The sequence below is a fragment of the Heterodontus francisci genome, chromosome 19 (assembly GCF_036365525.1).
Source record: "Heterodontus francisci isolate sHetFra1 chromosome 19, sHetFra1.hap1, whole genome shotgun sequence".
NCBI lineage: Eukaryota > Metazoa > Chordata > Chondrichthyes > Heterodontiformes > Heterodontidae > Heterodontus > Heterodontus francisci.
In genome coordinates, this window is record NC_090389.1 from 83,070,355 (window position 1) to 83,079,225 (window position 8,871).

Consider the following 8,871-nt stretch of genomic DNA (forward strand, 5'->3'; position numbering starts at 1 on the left):
ATAAATATTGGCCAGGGCACTGGGGAGAATTCCCCAGAAATAGAGGGTTTGGATTATTTATGTCTGCCTGAGAAGTCAGCCGAGGCATTGGTTTAATATTTAATCTGAAAGATGGCACCTTCAACAGTCCAGCACTCCCTCAGCACTACACTGGAGTGTCAGTCTAGATTTATGTGCTCAAGCCCTGGAATGGGATTGGAACCCACAATCTTCTGACTCAGGTGAGGGTGTTACCCACTGAACATGGGGGATAGGGAGGTGGCAGGATGCAAAGGATGGGTGATGTCACGAAGCAGGTGGGACATGGGTGCAACTAGGGTGATATTTATAAAAGGGAGACATTGGCAGAAGGAAAAATGAATAGTAGCCAAAGAGGGAAATGTTGGGGAGTGGTGGCCAAAAAGCTTGTTCAAAGAGGTGGGTTTTGTGAAATGTCTTAAAGGAGGAGGTCAAAGATGGAAGTGTTTAGGAAGGGAATTCCAGAGCCTAGGAGTTTGAAAGCACAGTTACTGATGGTGGTGTGAGAAATGTAGCCCACTTGATAATAATTTACACCAAGTCAAACTCTGAAGAAGTAAGTTTATTTAACGTTCTTGCAAGATCGGGTGTCCTACAAGCAGGCACCCCGATCAACATATTCAGTTCATGTTTATACAATACAAATCCATTTGTCCACGCCTTTATTTTACATTATTGGTTATAACGTATTATGACACTAACCTATCCTATGGTTGCTACAGTCTCCTCCTCTGTTTACTTCTCCCCCTACTCTAACTTTCTAGCCCCTAACTCTTGTTTTTGTTTTACCTTATTTGGCTCTCCATTGTGTGCTTTAACTTGCAGCTGTCAGCCTTTATCTTAGTGGGGCAGTTTCTTATTCACTACATCCTTTGTTCTAACTCTTGCTGTTTCTCTTTTATCTGCTTAAGCACAATTTTTAAGTGATGTACTGTCCCAAGGTCTGTACTTACATACCCTTATCAGTTCTCTTTTTCAGTGATGTACTGTCTTAAGGTCTCCACTTACATACCCTTATCAGTTCTCTTTGTCAGTGATGTACTGTCTTAAGGTCCCTGCTTACATACCTTTATCAGTTCTCTTTTTCAGTGATTTCATTATGTTGAGTACAAATGACTTCTTGGTAACTTTCCACAAGCTGTAGAAACAACATTTCAGTATTTCTTATTCTCACAGTGGGGAAGAATGAAGTAGGAGGGATGTACAAGAGGCCATAGGATTTGATGTGGAGTGTGTAGGATTGGGTTGTAGCACTGAAGGAGGTTAATGAACTAGGGAGGAGCAAGGCTGTGGAGGTGAGAATTTTAAATATGAAACATCAGCATAGATCAGTAGTGATACGAGTGATGGGTGAGTGTGTCAATGCAGCAGAGTTTTGGAGGACCTGAAGTTTACAGAGGGTGCTGAACGGGAGGCCGGCCAGGAGGACCCTGGAGTAATCAAGTCTGGAGGTGACAAAAGCATTGGTGAGGGTTTCAGCAGCAGACGAGCTGAAGTAGTGGCAGAGGTGGGTGTTACCATGGAGGTGGGAGTAGACAGTCTTTGTGATGGAGAAGCCATATGGTTGGAAACTCAGCTCAGGAAGGAACAGGATGCCAAGATTGCAAACAATCTGGTTCAGCTTGCAGTAGCCGAGGGAAGGGAGATGTGATAGATCACATCAAAGGATGAAGAGATATCAGGCAGGACAATAAGCAATAACCTGCCATGATCACAGTCACACAGAATGCAATTCATGGCTTTGCTTTGGGCCATTTTAGTGCTGTTGGAAAGGTGGAAATCAGATTGGAGGAAATTCAAACAGGATATTTTAAAATATAAGAGCAGGGAGGTTATGCTGGAATTGTATAACTCATTGGTTAGGCCACAACTTGAGTACTGTGTGCAGTTCTGGTCACCTCATTACAGAAAGGATGGAATTGCACTAAAGAAGGTACAGAAATGATTTATGAGGATGTTGCCAGGACTGGAAAAATGCTTCTCTCTCCACAGATGCTGCCAGACCTGCTGAGTATTTCCAACATTTCTTGTTTTTATGTCTGGAAAAATGCAGCTATGAGGCAAGACTGTGCTGTACTGTTCTATGTTCTAAGATTGGATAGACTGAGGTTATTCTCCTTGGAACAGAGAAGGCTGAGGGGAGATCTGATTGAAATGTACAAAATTTTGAAGGGCCTGGATAGAGTGGAGGTGAAGGGCCTATTCACCTTAGCAGAGAGGTCAGTGACGAGGGGGCATAGATTTAAAGTGATTAGTAGAAAAAGTAGAGGGGAGATGAGGAAAAGTTTTTTTCACCCAGAGGGTGGTTATGGTCTGGAACTCACCGCCTGAAAGGGTCGTGGAGTTGAGGCAGAAACCCTCAACACATTCAAAAGGAGTCTGGATATGCACCTCAAGTGCCATAAGCTGCAGGGCTACGGACCAAATGCTGGAAGGTGGGATTAGAATAGGTGGATCGATTTTCGGCCGGCACAGACACAAAGGGCCGTGGCCTCTTTCTGTGCCTTAAACTTTCTATGATTTTGGGAGAAGTGGGCATGGATTTGGGATGCCTTGGAGAGAAAAGGTGAGGAGAGATGCTAGTTAAAGAGGATATAGGAGTTGAGGGTGGGTGCAGTCTGCAAAATATACATGTAGATATTGGAGATAAATAGTTTTTGAGTAAAAATTAATTTGCATACCCCTGAGTACACTGATTGATGAGAGCAATACAAGCAAAATACTGGGGATGCTGGAAATCTGAAACAAAACAGAAAATGCTGCAAATACTCAGCTGGTCAGGCAGCATCCGTGGAGAGAGAAACAGGTCAATGTTTCAGATTAATGTTTCATGAGAACTGGAAGATATTAAGAATGAAAAGTTTTTCAATGAAAAGTGATAGAGTGGAGGACAGCCAAAATAATTGTCTTTACCAGCCGAAATAGCTCAGTTGGGAGAGCGTTAGACTGAAGATCTAAAGGTCCCTGGTTCAATCCCGGGTTTCGGCAAGGAGGGTGGTTAAAATTTTTACTTCCATGATTGTATCACAGAATTCAGAATGAATACCAAACCCGATCCAAAATGAATACCAAATTATTATTACCTCCTTTTATTTTACACTTGTGATTTCTCTTGTTGTTTGATCACTCCTATGCTGTCACAGAACTTTTGTCCGTCTCCCAACTTGAGCATGTCCAGTAACTTCTGTTCTAATTTCCTGCATAATTAGTTAAGCCTCCAGTATTTTTAAGAGGCAAAGTTACAGAAACTATAACAATTAGGATAATTGTGACTACTTTCATCCAAACTTTTTGTTCCACGTTTCAGTATGAGTGAAAAAGCGTTGCACCTTTTATGACCAAAAGCTGCCTCAAAGCCCTGCTCACATCTACATACCTAATTCTGGATTACTTTTGTGTCGCAGCCGAAATAGCTCAGTTGGGAGAGCGTTAGACTGAAGATCTAAAGGTCCCTGGTTCAATCCCGGGTTTCGGCAGGAGAATGTGATCGTTCATTTTGCTTCCACCTCCTTGCACTATCGTCCCTGCTGTGGCCAAATCCACGATCCTGTCATTCCCTCTGTCCCTCTTTGTCCCTCTCCCTACCGAGTCCATACATTTCCCGTTTTGAATTACTAGATAATGAGCAACCACTGACAGCAGCCGCCGCTTAACATTGCTAAGGAGGCAAAACTAAATCAAGGAGTCAGAAGATGACAACTTGTCCTCTTGTCTCTCCAAGCTTCTTGCTGCATGTTTTCCACTGTGCAGTAAATTTTAGTGTAACAAAACTGACATCTGCCGAAACCCGGGATTGAACCAGGGACCTTTAGATCTTCAGTCTAACGCTCTCCCAACTGAGCTATTTCGGCTTCCGCTTTAAAATTGTTTCATTGTCTCAGTAATGCACCCATTTAATCTTTTTTTATTTTGGTTTGTTTCTTTGTGAATGTTTTGTTCTGTCGCAACCTACTCAGTGTCTTTACTGGGGGACAGGCTCACTTCAAACACTCCCAACATGAGAGAGTTAAATAGAAACTTCTGACTGTAACAAATGATCTCACTAAAAAAAGATACATTAATACTTACCGACCACTCTTCAACCAATGTATCCTTTTTACACTCCATACATTATTTTTAGCTAACAAAAAAAATGTTAAATCGATTTTTAAAGACCTACTAGAGCCTATTTATTTTAAAATCACTTTCTGTCCAAATATCTAAAACGTTTATCCTTTCTTTCATCTTTGCACCAGTTTAAACAGAAAGTTTGTATAAAAATCTGTGCTTCGGGCAGTTGTCAATGAACAATCGGACTATACTAAATTGCAAACTATGTTTTATCTTAAAACGTATTTTCGAAAGGTATAAACAGTGGAAGGAAAGTAATATCTTTAAAAACGATACATTTAATAAGTTCTGGTTTTGAAGTGGCTAGGTTTGAAGATAATAAATATTTTGTTACAAAAAATATGAAAAGGAGGCGAAGTGAGAAGATTGCTGGTTAAAGCAATCGAAAAGGGTTTAGAAACGGACTGCAGTAAAATCGGTGCCAGTACGTTTGAGGCAAAATAAAAATGTGATAAACAGAACGGTTGCTATTCTCTGATAATTTTCAATTCAATCACTGATAAAATTTACGTCCCTGGGTGGGCTCGAACCACCAACCTTTCGGTTAACAGCCGAACGCGCTAACCGATTGCGCCACAGAGACACGAAAAACACTTCTTCCGCAGACCTATTTGTTGCCATGCTGATAGAATCTATATACACTATATAATTTTCTTGCTTGCAGTAAGGCTGATGCTCTCACCAGGCTATACTGTTTCATAAAGCAAAAAAATCTCTGCACCATAACCTTGGCTTTACTCGCCTGGGTCATGTGGTTACTCCTAACATCATCTTAAACTCCCACTGCAGCAGAAGCAATTCCCACTCCCCGCTCATAAAATATTAGCAAACTGGTAAATTTAGGGCAGTCAGCAGAACACAAATGTTATCGCTCCACAAACTCTGGTTACAGCTGTTAAGGAGCTAAAACATAAGAGCTGCTCTCCTTTTATTTTCTAATTTATTATCTGATTTGGAGCTACTTCTGTGGTTCTTAATTGGGTTCTGCGTTGGATTAACTCAATCTGTAGAGAATATTGAAATTGCCGTAGGTGGTGTGGGGGAAGCAGATGTAACAGAGAAAAGGGGAAAGAAAAAGGAGTGACACGAAATGCAAAGAAGAGGTAAGTGAAGGAAAGAGGGAGGAAAGAAAGATGCAGGGAAAGTGAGTGAAAGGTGAGGGGGAGAGAAGTCTTTGGCCTCCTTGTCTCTGGAGACAATGGGTAAGCGCCTGGAGGTGGTCAGTGGTTTGTGAAGCAGCATCTGGAGTGGCTATAAAGGCCAATTCTAGAGTGACAGATTCTTCCATAGGTGCTGCAGATAAAATTGGTTGGCGGGGCTGTTACACAGTTGGCTCTCCCCTTGCGCTTCTGTCTTTTTTCCTGCCAACTGCTAAGTCTCTTCGACTCGCCACATTTTAGCCCCGCCTTTATGGCTGCCCGCCAGCTCTGGCGATCGCTGGCAACTGACTCCCACGACTTGTGATCAATGTCACAGGACTTCACGTCGTGTTTGCAGACGTCTTTAAAGCGGAGACATGGACAGCTGGTGGGTCTGATACCAGTGGCGAGCTCGCTGTACAATGTGTCTTTGGGGATCCTGCCATCTTCCATGCGGCTCACATGGCTAAGGAGAGAAATGGGGCAGGAGATAAAGAGCAAGGGAGAGGATGTGAGAGACAGAACGTCAGATGGGGTGGAAGAGGGAAACAGTCAAAGGGAGAGAAATGGGAGGTCGAATGGCCTCCTTCTGTGCTGTGACCATTCTATGACTGGCCCTGTCGGGTCTGAGCCAGCTTTCTGCAAGAGCAGAAAAGCTAGTCCCACCCCACACCCTTTACCCATAGGCCAGCAGTCTGTTTCTCTTCAGGTACTCATCCAGTTCCCTTTTGAAAGCCACAGCTGAATCTGCCTCCACCACAGTCTCAGGTAGTACATTCCAGATCCTAACCACGTTGCATGAAAAAGTTTCCCTTCATGTCACCACTGCATCTTTTGCCAATCGCCTTATTTCAGTGTCTTCTGGTTCTCGACCCTTCCACCAACAGGAATAGTTTCTCCCTATCCACTCTGTGTAGACCCCTCAGGATTTTGAACAGTTCTATCAAAACTCACTCCACAAGTCTCATTCCCTCTGCTTCTCTCTCGTCTCTCATTTTCTGTCTCTCTTTTTGCCTCCCATTTCTCTCCCTTTGACTGTTTCCCTCTTCCACCCCATCTCACTTTCTGTCTCTCACATCCTCTCACTTGCTGTTTATCTCCTGCCCCACTTCTCTCCCCCTCACCTTTCTCTCACTTTCCCTGCATCTTTCTTTCCTCCCTCTTTCCTTCAGCTCCCTCTTCTCTGCATTTCGTGTCACTCCTTTTTCTTTCTGTTACATCTGCTTCCCCCACACTATCTACGGCAATTTCAATTTCTCTACAGATTGAGTTAATCCAATGCAGAACCCAAGTAAGAACCACAGAAGAAGCTCCAATCAGATAATGTTTTGAGTCTGGGCTGCATTAGCTTTTTAGGTATATTTTGAAACGGTCAAAACTCAATTTTGAATCCTGTTATTATTATTCTAAGATGCACTTGAAAGTCGTGGAATATCCAGATCTCCCAATGAATCTCAGTTAGTCTGCAACTTGATGCTTTAATTCCCTACAAATGATATTAATTAGGTGGAACATAGGAAAGTATAAGCCACAGAGAACACTGTAATACATAAAGCCAGTCCCAAAATTAATCCCTCTCAATTGCCCACTCTCATAAATTTTTATGCAATTGTTCCTTAATTTTTCCCCACTTCCTGCCTTCGCTGAGTCTGTTCCACATGTTCGCCTTCTTCTGCATAAAATAGTTAAATCTAAAAATCTGCGTGCCTTCCCTTGTCTTTCAGCCTGCTGGCAAATAGCCCCGTTAAATTTGACCCTCCATTAATTTGTCCCCATATCCCAGGCTCTTCACTATAGCACTTGTTTGGTTTCTTCCATGGGTTGCTATTGTATGGTGACCAGAACTGTATGCTATTAATAGAAACACAGAAAATTTATGGCATAGGGGAGGCCATTCGGCCCATTGTGCCTGTTGTGGCTGAAAAAAGAGCTATTCAGCCTCAACCCACTTTCCCCCTCTCGGTCCGTAGCCCTGTAGGTTACAGCTCTTCAAGTGCATATCGAAGTTTTTTTTTTACATGCATTGAGGTTTTCTGTCATGACCACATTTTCAGGCAGTGAGTTCCATACCCCCACCACCCTCTGGGTGAAAAAAATTCTCTACTCCCCTCTAATTCTTCTGCCAATTACTTTAAACCTATGCCCTCTGGTTATTGGTCTGTCTGCTAAGGGAAATAGGTCCTTCCTATCCACAATATCTAGGCCCCTCATAATGTTATACACCTCAATTAAATCTCCCCTGATGGAGCTGTTTTATGTTAAAGAAACTATTTTCTCTGGTGGGAGAATCAAGAAGAAAGGCACATAATCTTAAAATTAGTGCTAGGCCATTTAAGAAAATTGTGAAACATTTTTTATTCACACAAAAGGTAGTAGAAATTTGGAAATCTCCCCCCACTGCATCAAAAGGCTGCAGCTGCTCGGGGTAAATTGAAGCTTTGAAGACTGAGATCAATTGATTCTTGTTAGGCAAGGGTATCAAGGGATACAGAACGAAAGCGGGTAAATGCATTTGAGATACAGATCAGACATGATCTCATTGAATGGTGGAACAGGCTCGAGGGGCTGAATGGCCTACTCCTGTTCCTACGTTCTAGGTTTTCTCTGTTTACTCCTCTTTCTATTCCTGTGTTATTACTTTAGTGGATCCTATGTATGAGTATTTCTGTGTGTTTATATGTGTGACTGTGATCCTATTTTTTTGTGTATGTTGGATGCATGTTATTTATCTGTGTTTGCGTGTGGGAGTCTGCAGAGGTGTCATCGTGAATGTAGGTATGTACATGCATGATTGTGTGTGTGTATGCCTGCGTATGTCTACCTGTGTGTGAGTCTGTCTCTGTGCACGTGTGAAGATTTAAATAAAATATGAACAGGACAATGAGTACAGTATCTCAATCATATTCCCGAGGAAAATGCCTTCGTCTGCCCACTTAACATCAACTGTGTAAGATGCTATGAGACATTTTGATATGAACGACAGTATGTGAATGCAATTGTTGATTGTTTCACTGATACTGGCATCAGTGAATAGCTGGGGCTGAGCACAGACCGTGTAGCAGGCTCCCAGAGTACACAGGCTGGGCGAGCTTGTGTGTAAAGCATAGGAGCATTTACTGAAACTCATTTCCGGCTTCCATGCATTCACTTTCTCTGTTAGGCAATATCATAAAAGTGGAGAGAATGAATGTCTTTTGAAATCGTTATAATGGGAAATGACGTCAGATTGATTGCTGAGCTTAGAGGAAAAAAAATGGCAAATGTCGGGAATCCGAAATAAAAACTGAAAGTCCGGAAATTACACGGCGGGACTGTCAGCGGCTGTAAAAATCAATGATGGGGTTTCGGGCATGGATCGGGATTAGCTAAAATCAGGATCTAATCTCATACTCCAGTGCAGTACCGAGGGAGTGCTGCACCGTCAGAGATGCCGTTTTTTTTACAAGATGTTAAACCGAGGTGCCAGCCAACTTCTGAGCTGGACATAAAAGGTCCCCCAGCACCATTCAAAGCCAAGCTCGAGAGCTCTCCCCCATGACCTGGCCAATATTTATCTCTCGACAAACCACTTTAAAAAAAAACCCAGATCATCTGGCCATTATCG

General features: G+C 42.6%; 4 non-coding genes across 4 annotated transcripts; 2 read left to right on the forward strand and 2 right to left on the reverse strand.

Annotated features, from left to right (window-relative positions):
* Positions 1 to 2,933: 2,933 nt before the first annotated feature.
* On the forward strand, positions 2,934 to 3,006 carry trnaf-gaa (transfer RNA phenylalanine (anticodon GAA)). The gene has a single exon. It is a non-coding gene; the product is annotated as a tRNA-Phe (tRNA).
* A 415-nt stretch (positions 3,007 to 3,421) lies between these two features.
* On the forward strand, positions 3,422 to 3,494 carry trnaf-gaa (transfer RNA phenylalanine (anticodon GAA)). The gene has a single exon. It is a non-coding gene; the product is annotated as a tRNA-Phe (tRNA).
* Positions 3,495 to 3,796: 302 nt separating this feature from the next.
* trnaf-gaa (transfer RNA phenylalanine (anticodon GAA)) lies at positions 3,797 to 3,869 on the reverse strand. The gene has a single exon. It is a non-coding gene; the product is annotated as a tRNA-Phe (tRNA).
* A 768-nt stretch (positions 3,870 to 4,637) lies between these two features.
* On the reverse strand, positions 4,638 to 4,711 carry trnan-guu (transfer RNA asparagine (anticodon GUU)). Its single transcript has one exon. It is a non-coding gene; the product is annotated as a tRNA-Asn (tRNA).
* Between the last annotated feature and the right edge of the window lie 4,160 nt (positions 4,712 to 8,871).